At 46.3% G+C, this 14,600-nt stretch overlaps 1 protein-coding gene across 1 annotated transcript in view; it reads left to right on the top strand.

Moving 5' to 3' along the window:
* The first annotated feature begins 936 nt into the window (after window positions 1-936).
* The window catches only part of LOC115098698, an 85,318-nt gene continuing 71,654 nt past the window's right edge, over window positions 937-14,600 (top strand). The window contains exon 1 of the mRNA XM_029615510.1: window positions 937-1,240. The gene's annotated coding sequence lies outside the window, so the exon portion shown is untranslated. The remainder of the gene's footprint in view (window positions 1,241-14,600) is intronic.

Here is a 14,600-nt window from a genome sequence, read left to right as displayed (position 1 = left end):
TTATTACAATGATTAGGCTCTAGATCTTATTGTAAAGAATCTGGCTGCTAAGCAGTCGCGCCCCCCCCCCCCCCCCCCCCCCTTGCCAGCAGGGATCCTCACAGAGTCACACTCACACCTGCTCTGGCTGCTGTCTTGAAGGCTGCATGACTCAATAAGGCACTCCTATAAGAACTTCTCTCACAGCTCCCTTGGGGCCTCTTCATGGAGTCATCTCTGCTCCTTGCTTTGGCCAGCCTTGCACTTATTCTTGCTACAGTTGGCCTTCTTGCCTTGTCTTGGTTTCTTGTGCCCTTCTTGCTTTGCTTTGTTCAAGCGTGGCCTATTTAGGCCTTGTATTGTCCTGACTTGTCCAGTGATGTGTGGCCAGAACTGACTTATTGGCTGTCCCCAAGGTTCACCAAGCATACAGGTTTGTGCCATGGCAGTTACACTGTTATTTCTAAGTAATTCTTTAGAGTGCACCTGACAACAGATTTCATTTTCCAACAAACTGTAAAAGGCTAAAGCTTGTGGGTCCCTTTTATCCACAGACTTTAGCCAGAATTTTCTAAGCAGATTTATGCACACAAATCTGCTTTGAAAATTCATGAATGTGTGCATAAGTGTCACAAAGTTACACCTCCTCAGGAGCAGGTGTAATTTTGTGTATGTAAATTTACGTGCATATTAAATAGTGTGTGCACTGGTGTGAACACTTAGCACATCTTTTTAAATAAAAGCTATAGTATTTGCTATGAATTTTGTATTTTTGTGACCCTAGGGCTACACAAGACATCAAAAAATCTTGAAAGGGCTACAGTAGTCATGAAAGGTTGAAAGCCACTTCCCTATAGCACAGTATCAGGAAGTGCAGATTAGAAAATAGAAAAAGAAAGTGAACTATTGGACTATTGCAGATCCCTTCACAGAAACAACAACTTCACCTCAGTAGCATATGCAGAACACAGACCCTCACCAAATACAGAATATATGACCACAAAGTAGAAACAGAAATATACAGACAAAAGTCAAACTGGAAACCCCAAAAAGCCTGACAACACTGGAAAAGCAGAAATACATTTGTTCCATATTGTGCAACATACAAAGGTGAAGAGTTGCACATTTCCCAGAACTGACGGAGAAAGTCAAACACTCTCTACAAATGAAAGCAGGTAAAACTCCTGGGAGATCACAACATTCAGATTTATATATCGCTTTCCTCACCTAAAGACAACCCTGAGAGATTTACAGCAAGAATGTAAGTACAATAGCAATCATAAAAATCTAAAAATACATCATCAGAAAATAAATCTAACAAGTTACTATCCTTAATCTAAAAGTTCATCCATCCTCTACTGTAAAAACAGAGAAACAGTAGCTACAGCAACAAAATATATTGTATCCTGCCACTACTCTAGGCCAGAAACATAATCCAATAAGGTGTACAAGAACCCGAGAATTGTTCTTGCTTTTGTCCTTGTTTTAAACTGTAATTTTATTTTGCTATCATAATTATGTCATTTCTACACATAAGTTATTTTCATTTTAACCATTTTATCTATTGTTTTGATAATGCATTTACAAATTGTGAGGACAAAAAAGTTTTCTGAATTGGAAGCCCTAAGTCTAAAACCCTGTCCCCAGCAGTCTTTCTCTCTATACTCCTTCTTCAGGGCCTCTCTCTTAATGCTCGCCCTCCCATAATGAGATAGAGACACTGGTGGAGAGGAGGAGCATTGAAAGAGACAGCTGATGAGGGGCTGAGACTTGAGAGACTGCTGGAGTGCAAAGGACAGAGAGGGTATGAAGGTTGAGAATTTCACACTCATCCCTTTCCTTCCCCTCCCTCAGAAATCACACTCATCCTCATTTCCTCCCATTCCTAACAGTCTTACACTTGCCATTCTCCTCCCACAAATCTCCAGGAGTATCGCATTCACCTCTCTTCTCCCTGCCATCACCCAACAGTCTGACACTCACCCCTCTCCTCCATCCCCTGTATTCACACTCACCCCTCCCCTTCCCACCCATTCCTGACAGTCTCACACTCAACCCTCTCACTGTATCTGTTGCGACCGTCGCTGCCCGACGTCTCCACTCCGCCCTCCTTACCTCTTTGACGACTCCTCCTGCGGTTGACGGACGTTTGGCTACAGTGGCGTCTGCCTGCCGTCCTCTCCGGCGTCCCCGGACCGGCTTGGGCGCTGCCTCCCGCCATGCTGTTCAGCTGCCTTAAGGCGTGCACGCTGCGCGGCCCTGCTTCAAGTACCTTCAGTAGCGCGAACCTCAGGGGCGTCCCCCTGTGATGACGTCATGCATCCAGGATATAAAAGGCCTACGCGATTGCTAGCCTACGAGTTAGCAAGGGGTGGGATTCCTTAAGGATGGGATTTGCTCTCCATACCTAGCTACTCTGCCTCCTTGGACTACTCTATTTGGGGTACCCGCTCCTCGGGGGCCTCTCTCTCTCTTCTCTTTCAGTTCGCTGTCTGGAACCAGTACTCGCTCCTCAAGAGCCCATGTTCCTGGATTCGCTACCTAGACTTCACTTCGGCCTGGAAGTCACCGCTGCCTATAGCATCTGTGAGTTACCATCTACACCTCTCAGAGCTGTTCCCTGGAACCAGGTACTCGCTCCTCGAGGGCCTGCCTTTACTTCAGCTCCTGTGCTCCATACTGAGAGACCACTGCGTGAGTACATTACCAACGAAGCTCTAATCCTGAACTCTGCATTCACTGCTGCTACTCACTATATGAGTTTCTCTCCGCTACAGCACAGCCATTGTGGGATCGCTGTTCCAGAGCCTGAGGGACTACAAGCCCAGCCGGGCTACATGCCAGCTCACTACCGCCACCTCTGGTGGCTCACCAATATTGTCTAATAAAAGATCTAACTGTGTGAGTGTCCTAGCTGAGCCTGACCTGTGGCCCCTCACTGGACCTTCCCCCGTGGACGTGGTCACCTGCCACAGAGTCTAGGGGTCCACCCAAAATACTTATAAACAATAACAGATTGCTAACTCCATGGATCAATGGAGTTAGCAATCAATGCCCTGCAGGCCATACCGGGCCTGGCCCTGCGCATTTCTCAACAGCAAGAAGCATTGGAGAAACTCACTTCAGCGTTTCACCAGCTGCACACACAGAAGACCCAAGGCGCTACTTCCAGCAATGAAGGTCAATTACAGGAAGTAACTTTAAAGACTTCTGTACCGCTGGTGGCTCCAGTTCGTTTTTTGGGAGAGATTCGAAAGACATGGGGCTTTTTAAACCAGTGCTGCATGCATTTTGCTCTACAGCCCTCAGTTCCCTACAGCTTTTTCCAAGACTACTTACATCCTTTCCTATCTGGATGGAAGGGCCCTGTCTTGGGCATCTACACTGTGGGAACGCAAGGATCCTATTTTGCAGGACATAGACGGATTTCTGGACTTATTTAAATCCGTTTCTGATGATCCTGCTCGAGTTACAGTTGCCGGTTATGCTTTGGTAGACCTGAGCAAGGCATCCGACCACTGGCTGATTTTGCAATAGAGTTTAAGACTCTTGCTACAGAACTCTGCTGGGACCCCAAATGCCTGAAGACCCTCTTCTTCAGAGGCCTGGATACTCGTTTAAAAGATGAGCTGGCCGCTCGCGAAACACCTGACTCGCTGGATGAACTAGTGGCTTTGGCTACTCGGATCGATCACCGGCTATGTGATAAGGTGAAAGAGCTCCGGCCTATTAGAAAACTTGGTCTGAAAGAGGCGAGTGCTAAACCTGCACCTCAGATGGTTCCAGTAATTTCTGCTGCCAGTGAAGATGAACCGATGCAACTTGGTCGCAGACATTTGACTTCCAAAGAGAGAAGACTTTGGAAGAAGCATGGGTTATGAATGTACTGTGGTCAGTCGGGCCATGATGTCCCTACATGCCCAATTCATCCAGGAAACGGATGGGCCTAAGTCCTGCAGGAGGACTGTTCTTAGGCCTCACTACGCCCTCTCCTCCGCTCTCTCTCCCAGTCTCCTTTATCTGCGGACCATCTACAGTTCAAACTCTTGCCCTGGTGGATTCAGGGGCAGGAGGCAACTTTATTCTCCGATGTTTAGTGGAACATCTGAGGATTCCCCTCATCAGCTTGAAAGTTCCGCTACTTTTATTCTCCATCCATGGAGAGCCCTTACCGGGTGATGTGACTTGCCAAACTATACCGTGATTCTCTGCACTGGAGCTCTCCATACAGAGCCAATTCCCTTCTTTGTGTTAGAGAAGGCCATGCACCCTATCCTCCTGGGGTTACCCTGGTTGCAAATGCACCAACTCCAATTTGGCTGGGCATCCTTGGAACTCTCCCGTTGGGGCCCAGAATGTCATGGGAAGTGCCTTAAGGAGATTACTCCTGTCATCTGCATGCCTACGACTCCAGCGATGCTGGGACTGCCGCCCCAATACTCATCCTTTACTGATGTGTTCTCCAGAGAAGCTGCTGACATCCTTCCTCCGCATAGGTCCTATGACTGTGCCATAAGACTGAAACCCAATACTGAACCTCCTAAAGGACGTGTCTATCCTCTCTCAGCAATTGAGAACAAGGCAATGTCCGAATATATTGAGGAGAACTTACAGAAGGGGGTTTATCAGACCGTAGAAGTCTCCAGCCAGCGCAGGCTTTTTCTTTGTAGGGAAGAAGGACGGTACCCTACGTCCTTGTATCGATTACCGAGGTCTGAACGTGATCACGATTAAAGACTGATACCCCCTGCCTTTAATCTCAGAGCTGTTTGACTGGCTGCAAGGGGCCAGAATATTTTCAAAACTGGACCTGAAGGGGGCCTACAACTTAATTCGCATTTGTAGTGGCGACGAATGGAAAACAGCCTTCAACACTCGAGACGGCCACTTCGAGTACTTAGTGATGCCTTTCGGCCTGTGCAATGCGCCCGTCATATTTCAGAACATGATGAACAACATCCTGCGGGACCTGCTGTACAAAAGTGTCGTGGTATACCTGGATGATATCTTAATCTTTTCCCAGGATCTGCCCACTCACATTGAAGATGTCAAACAAGTACTCCACCGACTCCATGAACACCGGCTCTACGCCAAATTCTCTAAGTGCGAATTTCACAAAGACTCAGTGCCTTTCCTTGGCTATATTGTGCCTAAAGATGGCTTCCAGGTGGACCCTCACAAACTTGAGAGTATCATAAATTGGTCCCAACCTACCAGCCTGAAGGCCCTGAGATGATTCCTGGTGTTCACCAACTATTATAGAAGCTTCATAAAGAACTACTCTTCTTTAACAATACCCTTGACCGCAATGACCCGCAAGAGTGCCAATGCTTCCAAATGGTCTGCGGAGGCCATTTCTGCGTTTGAGATTCTGAAGACTGCCTTTTCCACGGAACCATGCTTGCGGCATCCTAACCCCAACAAGCCCTTTATCTTTGAAGTTGATGCTTCAGATGTCGGTGTGGGGGCCGTATTGAGTCAGAAGGGAGACTCTAAAGCCTTAAGTCCCTGTTCCTTCTTCTCACGACGATTCTCCCCGGCCGAGAAGAACCATGGGATCGGCAATAAAGAGCTCTTGGCAATAAAGCTTGCATTCGAGGAATGGCGGCCTTGGCTCGAAGGCGCTCAACATCAAATAACCGTATTCACAGACCACAAAAATCTAGAGTATCTCCGCCATGCGCAACGTCTTAACCACAGACAAGCCAGATGGTCCTTATTTTTTAATCGTTTCGACTTTGTACTCAAGTATCACCCTGGAGACAGAAATACCAGAGCCGACGCCTTGTCACTCTCCTTTCTCTCGGAGGATGTGCCTGAAGATCCTCAGCACATAATTGATCCGAAGAAAGTCATCTTGGCGACTACCCATTCTGTGCCCACTGGTAAGATCATCGTACCAAAACACCTCAGGAAGAAGGTGCTCTTTTGGGCGCACGATTCCAAGCTGGCTGGCCATCCTGGTCAACGCTGTACCCTGCTCAAAATCCAGACGTTATATTGGTGGCCTACGATCAAGAAGGATACCTTTTCCTATGTGGCATCCTGTACCAACTGTGCCAAGAACAAACCTGCTTCTGGCTAACCGTGGGGTTTGCTGCAACCTCTGCCAGTTCCGGAACAGCCCTGGTCACACATCGCTACTGATTTTGTAGTCGATTTACCCCCTTCCAGAGGAATGAATACCATTTGGGGAACAGTTGATCGCTTCAGCAAGATGGCACACTTCATGGCGCTTCCTGGCTTACCCTCAGCCTTGGAGCTTGCGAAGCTCTTCATATTGCACATATTTCGCCTTCACGGCCTACCTAGTCACATTGTCTCTGACCGAGGATCTCAATTCACGGCAAGATTCTGGAGGGCCTTGTGCAAGTTATTTGACATCTCTCTAGACTACACTTCAGCCTATCATCTGCAATCAAATGGCCAAACAGAACGGATGAATAGAACTTTGAAGCAGTTCATTCATGCCTACATCAGTTTCCGTCAGAATAAATGGGCCGAACTGCTACCATGGGCTGAATTCGCCATCAACTCTCATCCAGCAACATCAACTGGATCAACACCTTTGAAGTGGTATATGGACGCTCTCCAACACTGCCACTTCCACTGAAGCTATCAGTGACATCCCCAGCAGTTCAAGCTACTGCTGATGAAATCCATAACCTGTGGATTCAGACAAAGGACAAGCTGAACAAAGCGAGTGATCGCGCTAAGAAGTACTATGACGCTCACCATTCTCAAGCGCCAGTCTTCAAACCTGGAGATAAAGTCTGGTTATCTACCAAACACCTCAAACTGAAACTACCCTCCACTCGGTTCACGCCTCGCTACGTTGGACCATTTCCAATCCTCTGACTTCTTGGCAACATCACCTATAGTCTGAAGCTACCACCTGGACTCAACATCCATAACGCTTTTCACGTTTCACTCTTAAAACCGCTCTTTCTCAGTGAATTCTCTTCCAAGACTCAGGAACCACCTGTTATCAACGTAGAAGATGACCTTGAATTCAAGGTTGAAGAGATTCTTGATGTCCGAAGATGAGGCAAAACACTTGAATACCTTCTTTCATGGGAAGGTTTCGGCCCCAAAGAAAACTCTTGGGAGCCTCAGGCTAACATCCTTGATAAAGAGATGCTCCGTCGATTTCACCTTGTGCATCCTTCTAAACCAAAGATTGGTACCCGAAGAGGAGACCGCCCTTTGAAGGGGGGTACTGTTGCGACTGTCGCTGCCCGACGTCTCCACTCTGCCCTCCTTACCTCTTTGGCGACTCTCCTGCCGCTGCATCTGCCTGCCGCCCTCTCCGGCGTCCCCGGACCGGCTTGGGCGCTGCCTCCCGCCATGCTGTTCAGCTGCCTTAGGGCATGTGTGCCGCGCGGCCCTGCTTCAAGTACCTTCAGTGGCGCAAACCTCAGGGGCATCCCCCTGTGATGACGTCATGCATCCAGGATATAAATAGCCTACGCGATTGCTAGCCTACAAGTTAGCAAGGGGTGGGATTCCTTAAGGATGGGATTCGCTCTCCGTACCTAGCTACTCTGCCTCCTTGGTCTACCCTATTTGGGGTACCCGCTCCTCGGAGGCCTCTCTCTCTCTTCTCTTTCAGGTCGCTGTCTGGAACCGGTACTCGCTCCTCGATGGCCCATGTTCCTGGACTCGCTACTTGGACTTCACTTCGGCCTGGAAGTCACCGCTGCCTATACCATCTGTGAGTTACCATCTACACCTCTTAGAGCTGTTCCCTGGAACTAGGTACTTGCTCCTCGAGGGCCTGCCTTTACTTCAGCTCCTGTGCTCCATACTGAGAGACCACTGCGTGAGTACATTACCAACGAGGCTCTAATCCTGAACTCTGCATTCACTGCTGCTACTTACGATATCACTTTCTCTCCACTATAGCACAGCCATTGTGGGATCGCTGTTCCAGAGCCTGAGGGACTATAAGCCCAGCCGGGCTACATTCCAGCTCACTACCGCCACCTCTGGTGGCTCACCAATACTGTCTAATAAAAGATCTAACTGTGTGTGTGTCCTAGCTGAGCCTGACCTGAGGCCCCTCACGGGACCTTCCCCCATGGGCGTGGTCATCTGCCACAGAGTCCAGGGGTCCACCCAAAATCCTTACAAATAATAACAGTATCCCTGGCAGTCTCACTCTTACCCCTTTCCCTCTGCTCACCCATCCCTGGCTATCTCACACTCATCCCTCTCCCCCTTTCCACCCATCCTTGACAGTCTTACATTCACTTCTCTCCCCCTAAACACCCAACCCTGATAGTCTAACACTCACCTCTCTCCTCCTCTTCACCCATCCCCAGCAGCCTCACACTTAACCCTCTCCCCCTCCTCACCCATCCCTGACAATCTCACTCGCACCCCTCCTGCTCCTCAATCATCCCTAGCAGTCTCACACCCCTCTGCCCATACCCACCCACCCCCAGCAGTCTCACACTCATCTTCTTTCTCCCTATTCACCTGTCTCTGGCAGTATCACACTCACCCCTTCTCCGCTCCCCCAACTGTCCCTGACATGCTCATATTCCTCTCCTCCTTCCCAGGATCACCAGCAGTCTGCACTTACTCCCCTCCCCCTCCTCATCTGTCTCCAGCAGCCTCACACTCGCCCTGTCCTTCCCCATCCCCAGCAGTCTCACATGTACTCCTCTCCCCTCCCCACCCACTCCCAGCAGTTTTGCTTATTACTCTTCTTTGCCCCCCCGTTCCCAATCTCCCACACTCGCTCCCACACCTCCACAAGCTGTCTCACATTGACCTCCACTGCCCCAGCAGTCTAGTCTCCCACGCAGACTCTCTTAATAGCAGCCGTGTTCTTTTCACATTGTTCCTCATGGCTGGCCTCAGTTCCATTACGAACAGCAGCATCACTCAGATGAGCAGCTTGAGGGCGGGCTGCCTTTCCTCCCCAGTGATGCTGATCTTCTGTAATGGGAGGAAGGCCTGCTATTTCTGATCATCATGCTAATGCCAATTGGAAAAGCTCCCATGGCCATGAGCTTCTCTGATCTACCTTCTGCCCTGCGGTTGCCGAACCCGCCTCCTGATTCCTTGCAATTGGCCCCTCACTGACGCCACCACAGAAATATAGAAACATGGAAATTACGGCAGAAGAAGACCAATAGGCCCATCCAGACTGCCCAGCAAGCTTTCACACTTATTTTCTCATACTTATCTGTTACTCCGACTGCTGAGTTCAGGGCCCTTATTGGTAACTTTTTTATTCTAATTTCCTTCCACCCCCACCACTGATGCAGAGAGCAGTGTTGGAGCTGCATCAAAGTGAAGTATGAGGCTTAATGTTTAAGGGTAGTAACCGTCGTATCGAGCAAGTTAACCTGATGTTTGTATACTCATTCTGCTCAGATCAATGCCTTGTTAGACGTTGGCTGGATGTAAATCCTATTTCTTCATTCCCCCTGCCATTGAAGCAGTAAGCTGCGCTGGATATGCTTTCCAATTCATTGGGGCCGCACAATGCCGCTTGCTGAAGCCACCATCAAGCATGCTCTTTGTCTGCACCATGCTATCTGTTTGCCATTTATCCTACAGCAAAACTAAGGAAAAAAATGGGTGGGCCTGAGAAAAAAGTGGGTGGTCCGTGGCCCACCCAGGCCCACCCATGGCTATGACACTGGTCTTGTCCCAGTATGTTTGTTTATTTATTGATTGATTGATTGATTTTTATATACCGTCGTTCTGTAAAAAAACATCACAACGGTTTACATTGTTTTAAGATTAAAACACAATATCTATGAGAAGTAAAAATAAAGAGAATAAAAATAAAGTAGATAAAAAAAATTGTTACATAAAAGGCAAAAGGCATGAAAAGTAATAAATACATCATTAAGATAAAACGCAAGGATCCTATTTGCAGGACATAGATGGATTTCTGGACTTATTTAAATCCGTTTTTGATGATCCTGCTCGAGTTACAGTTGCCGGTTATGCTTTGGTAAACTTGAAGCAAGGCATCCGACCACTGGCTGATTTTGCAATAGAGTTTAAGACTCTTGCTATAGAACTCTGCTGGGACCCCAAATGCCTGAAGACCCTCTTCTTCAGAGGCCTGGATACTCGTTTAAAAGATGAGCTGGCTGCTCGCGAAACACCTGACTCGCTGGATGAACTAGTGGCTTTGGCTACTCGGATCGATCACCGGCTACGTGATAAGGTGAAAGAGCTCCGGCCTATTAGAAAACTTCGATAAGCCTTTTATACTGTGATAGATGGGATCTATAATCTGCTAGGGCAGTCGTGGATCTTTTTTTGCACCATATTTTATCTTTTTTTCCTAAGTTTGCGTTTTGAAGATCTAACAAGTGTTGTCATACCAGGGATTATTTTTTTGGGGTGTCTTTTACGGTTTTAGTTACAATGGGGTTTACCTCATCTGCTATGGAGTTAGTCATAGTCAGCCAGGAGTTGCTGGCTTCATCACAATTTTATTTTTTTTTTTGTTTAACAATTTTATTGGTGCAAGTTAAACTCTCATACAGCAAACAATCAGCAAACCCAATCATGTAAGCACCACATTTCCCATTTATCCCCCAATAAATTCCCCTTCCCTCTTGTACATGTTAATCTCTAACCAGGAAAAAGCATAAAACAACCAAACTACAGTTTATCAAAAAGCTTAAGTAAGTTAAGTATTTTAAGTGTGTCCAAAGGTCCATGTTTGTCCAAAAATCTAGGGGTCCCAGGTGACTCTCCAGTGTAGATATGGGTCCCATGTTTGGTGAAATTTCTCTGTCTTCTTGTGCTTTCCAGCTGTGATGTGGTTCATAGTACAAATTTGGTCTATTCTGCTTAAAACTGCAGCAAATGACGGGCCATTTTTAGTCTTCCACAATCGTGCAATTTCCAGCCTCGTTGCTATACAGGCTTGCACACAAATCTCCGGTATGGTAGACAAGTCATTGTTCAGTGGTGTATTTAATAGTGCGCTTTCCATCGAGATGCATATCGAAACAGCTAGTATCTGTGTAAGCCATTGTTCTAGTTGCTTCCACAAGGGTTTGATACATTCACCTTCCCACCACATATGCAAAAAGGTGCCCCGGGTATTACAGCCCCTCCAACAAATACCATCATGGTTTGGTAAGATTTTCCGCAAGCGACCAGGTGTTATATACCAACGGTATAGCATTTTATACCCATTTTCTATAAGTGTGGAGGAAACAGATGCTTTGCGGACATTAAGATATATCTGCTCCCAATCGCTATCAGTAACATCCCTGTTAAGATCACTGCTCCAAGCCTTAATATGTGGAGGAACTACCATGCATTTGGTATTCAATAACTTATAGATTTTAGATAAAAGTCCACGGTACCTATGCAGAGCAGAGCAGTAGCCTTCAAATAGTGTTTTCCCTACTTTTAAATCCGCTGGTATACCCTGGGATAAACAAAAATGTGAAATTTGCTTGTACGATAGAAATTCTGTGTATGGGAGGGAAAATTTCTCACTAATTTGAGCAAAAGAAAATAGTTTATCATCTCCCCATATATGCTCCAGTCGTAGTATGGATCTCATTTTCCAAGCTTGGAATGCGGGCGCTGGGATACCCGGCTGGAAGGCAGTATTATGATAAAGGCTGGTAAGGTGATAATATGTCTTTGCTCCTACCAGTTTAGGTTTCCATTTCCTCCAGATGGATAATGTATGTCTAGTGGTTGGAAGCATACCTGGGCAATCCTTCCATGTACTTCTAGGTTGCCAGGGCATAGCAGTTAAAACCATTCCCCGCACCCTTTCCTGCTCTATCTGGACCCAATGCTTCGAGTCTCATTCGTCATGCCAGGCTACCATCGGTCGCAGCTGTCCTGCTATATAATACCAATGAAAATTGGGTACACTGAGTCCCCCCTCCAGTTTAGATTGGTACAATATCCGTTTGCTTACCCTAGGGGGACGCCTATGCCAAATAAAGCCAAAAAACCGCCGTTGCCAGTATTTTATGGCCGCCTCTGGGATGGCAATTGGAAGGGACTGAAACAGATATAACAGTTTAGGTAAAGTATTCATTTTAATGGTGGCAATTCGGCCCAGCCAGGAAATAGGTAGTCTATGCCATTTGTCCAAATCAAAAAAAATTTGAAGAAAATAAATCTTTAGGATGAGGGGTTAAGTAAACTCCCAAGTATTTGAGTTTTTGATGAGCCCAACGAAATGGATGCAAGGGTTTTAAATATCGTACTGTGGCTTGGGAGCAAGTGATATTTAGTATTTCTGATTTATCCCAATTCACTTTGTACCCTGAAACATTGCTGAACTTTCGTATTTCTTGTTCTAATTCTAATAGGGATCTGTATGGGTCCCGAACTGTGAAAATGATATCATCAGCAAAGAGACAAAGTTTATGGCATAGACCACCCACCTCAAATCCCTGAACCTCATGATTATTTCTAATATGAATCGCCAGGGGTTCCAGGAAGATGGCGAAAAGCAAAGGAGAGAGTGGGCATCCCTGCCTCGTGCCCCTTTCAACCTCAAAACTATCGGAGTACCCTCCGTTGATCTTAAGACAAGCTTTTGGCTTCTCATATAATTTGCGGAGCCACTCGCAGAAATATGGACCAAATCCCATCTTCTTCAATACCCCAAATAAGAATGGCCAATGGACCATGTCGAATGCTTTTTCCGCATCCATAGAGAGGAGCAAAGATTCATCTTTACGCTCATGGGCGATCCATAGTAAATTAACTAGCTTGCGTATATTGTCTCCCGCCATCCTCCCTGGCATGAATCCCGCTTGGTCCTGATGTATAATATTAAGAATATATTTATTCATACGGCCCGCTAGAATTCTCGCTAGTATTTTAAGATCTAAATTAATCAATGAGATCGGGCGGTATGAGCCACAATTTGTGGGATCACGTCCTGGTTTAGGAAGGACCGTTATGCCCGCCAGGTTAGCTTGGGACCCCAGAGATGTGCCTCCCCTTAGAGAATTATATACTTTTTGCAAGTGCGCCACGATATAGGGGCCAAATTGCTTATAGAACTTTGCAGTCAGACCGTCAGGGCCAGGGGATTTGCCTATCTTCAGCGAATGGATACTTTCTAGAATTTCAGCTGTTGTAATCTCAGCCTCCAGTTCGTCTTGGGCCTCAGGGGTTAAACAAGGTAGGGGCGTGTTAGACAGGTATTCATCTACGTTTAATTGTTGTATATCCTTATTTACGCCATAGAGATTTGAGTAAAACTCTAGGAATCTCTTATTGTTAGTAAGTATCACATCATTATCAGTTTTAATTTTGGCTATATTATTCTGATATTGGAGCTTTTTTAGTTTATTGGCAAGTTGCTTCCCCGCTTTATTTCCTCCCTCGAAGTATTCTTGTTTCGTTAATAGCATAAGATGATTGATCTTTGCTGATTCTAACCTTAATAGATCCTCTCTAGCTTTTGATAACTTGTTAGGATCTTCCCTGCTCCAGTGTTCTGGTGCTGCTGGGATAAGTGTTTTATAGTAGCTCGTAATTCCTGAGCGACCTTCAAGTCTCGTTTTTTAATATAAGTACCTCGCGAGATCAACAATCCCCTAAGGTATGCCTTAAAAGCATCCCACACCACTGGAGGAGAGACATCACTTGTATCATTTTGTTCAAAGAAGTTCTTAATATTATTAATGAGGGTCTGGTTATAATCCTCATCCCCCAATAGTGACTCATTCAGGCGCCAAAATTTTACTCCTGCATCATACCTGCTAAGGTCAACCTCTATGATTACAGCGGCATGATCAGACCAGACCACTGGATTGATATCAGCCTTCCTTATGTGGTTGAAAAGCCCCCTGTCAGATAAAAGATAATCTATTCTGGTATAGGAGAGATGGGGTACAGAATAAAAAGTGTAAGAGCGTGTTGTAGGATAGAACATTCTCCAAATATCTAGAAGTTGCCACTTATCCATCAACTCCTGCAACCTTGCTCTATGGGAACTAGAGGTGGAGACACAGCCCCTCGAAGCGTCTATGGAGGGGCACCATACCAGGTTAAAATCACCTCCCACTAATAAGTGACCTTGGCCGTGAGTGCAGAGCAGAGTATTCAATTGGTCCAGAAAGGAACCTTGTTCTTTGTTGGGGGCGTATATATTGACTAATGTGTAAAGTACCCCATTTATGGAGATAACTAAAATAAGATAGCGACCTAAAGGGTCTCTAACGCAGCTCTTGCATTCATATACCATTGATTGGGCAAATAACACCCCCACCCCTGCATATTTAGCTTTTTTAGAACTGGCTGCATAATACTGATATGGGTAAGCTGAAGATGTCATCAGTGCTTCATAGCTGGCCTTCAAATGCGTCTCTTGGAGAAAGACGATATCAGCCCTTAAGTGTCCCAATTCCCTATATAAAAGTCGTCTCTTGTGAGGAGTGTTTAGTCCCTTCACATTAAGGGACGCTATGCGTATTGACGGCATTTTAGTCGTCTACTATATCCTCCATCTGGTATATGAGGGACTTGGGCTCTATGCTTAGTTTGGAGCCTTCTCAGCCCACAAATAGCCACCCCCAGACACACACACATAACTGTAGGTTTGGTAACGCTTACATAAGCTTGGTTCCTAGTTCTTACCCCTTCCCAGT

The sequence above is a fragment of the Rhinatrema bivittatum genome, chromosome 9, assembly GCF_901001135.1.
Source record: "Rhinatrema bivittatum chromosome 9, aRhiBiv1.1, whole genome shotgun sequence".
NCBI classification, from domain to species: Eukaryota; Metazoa; Chordata; class Amphibia; order Gymnophiona; family Rhinatrematidae; genus Rhinatrema; species Rhinatrema bivittatum.
The sequence above is the reverse complement of the archived record's forward strand: the minus strand, read 5'-3'. Positions and strand labels throughout refer to the sequence as shown.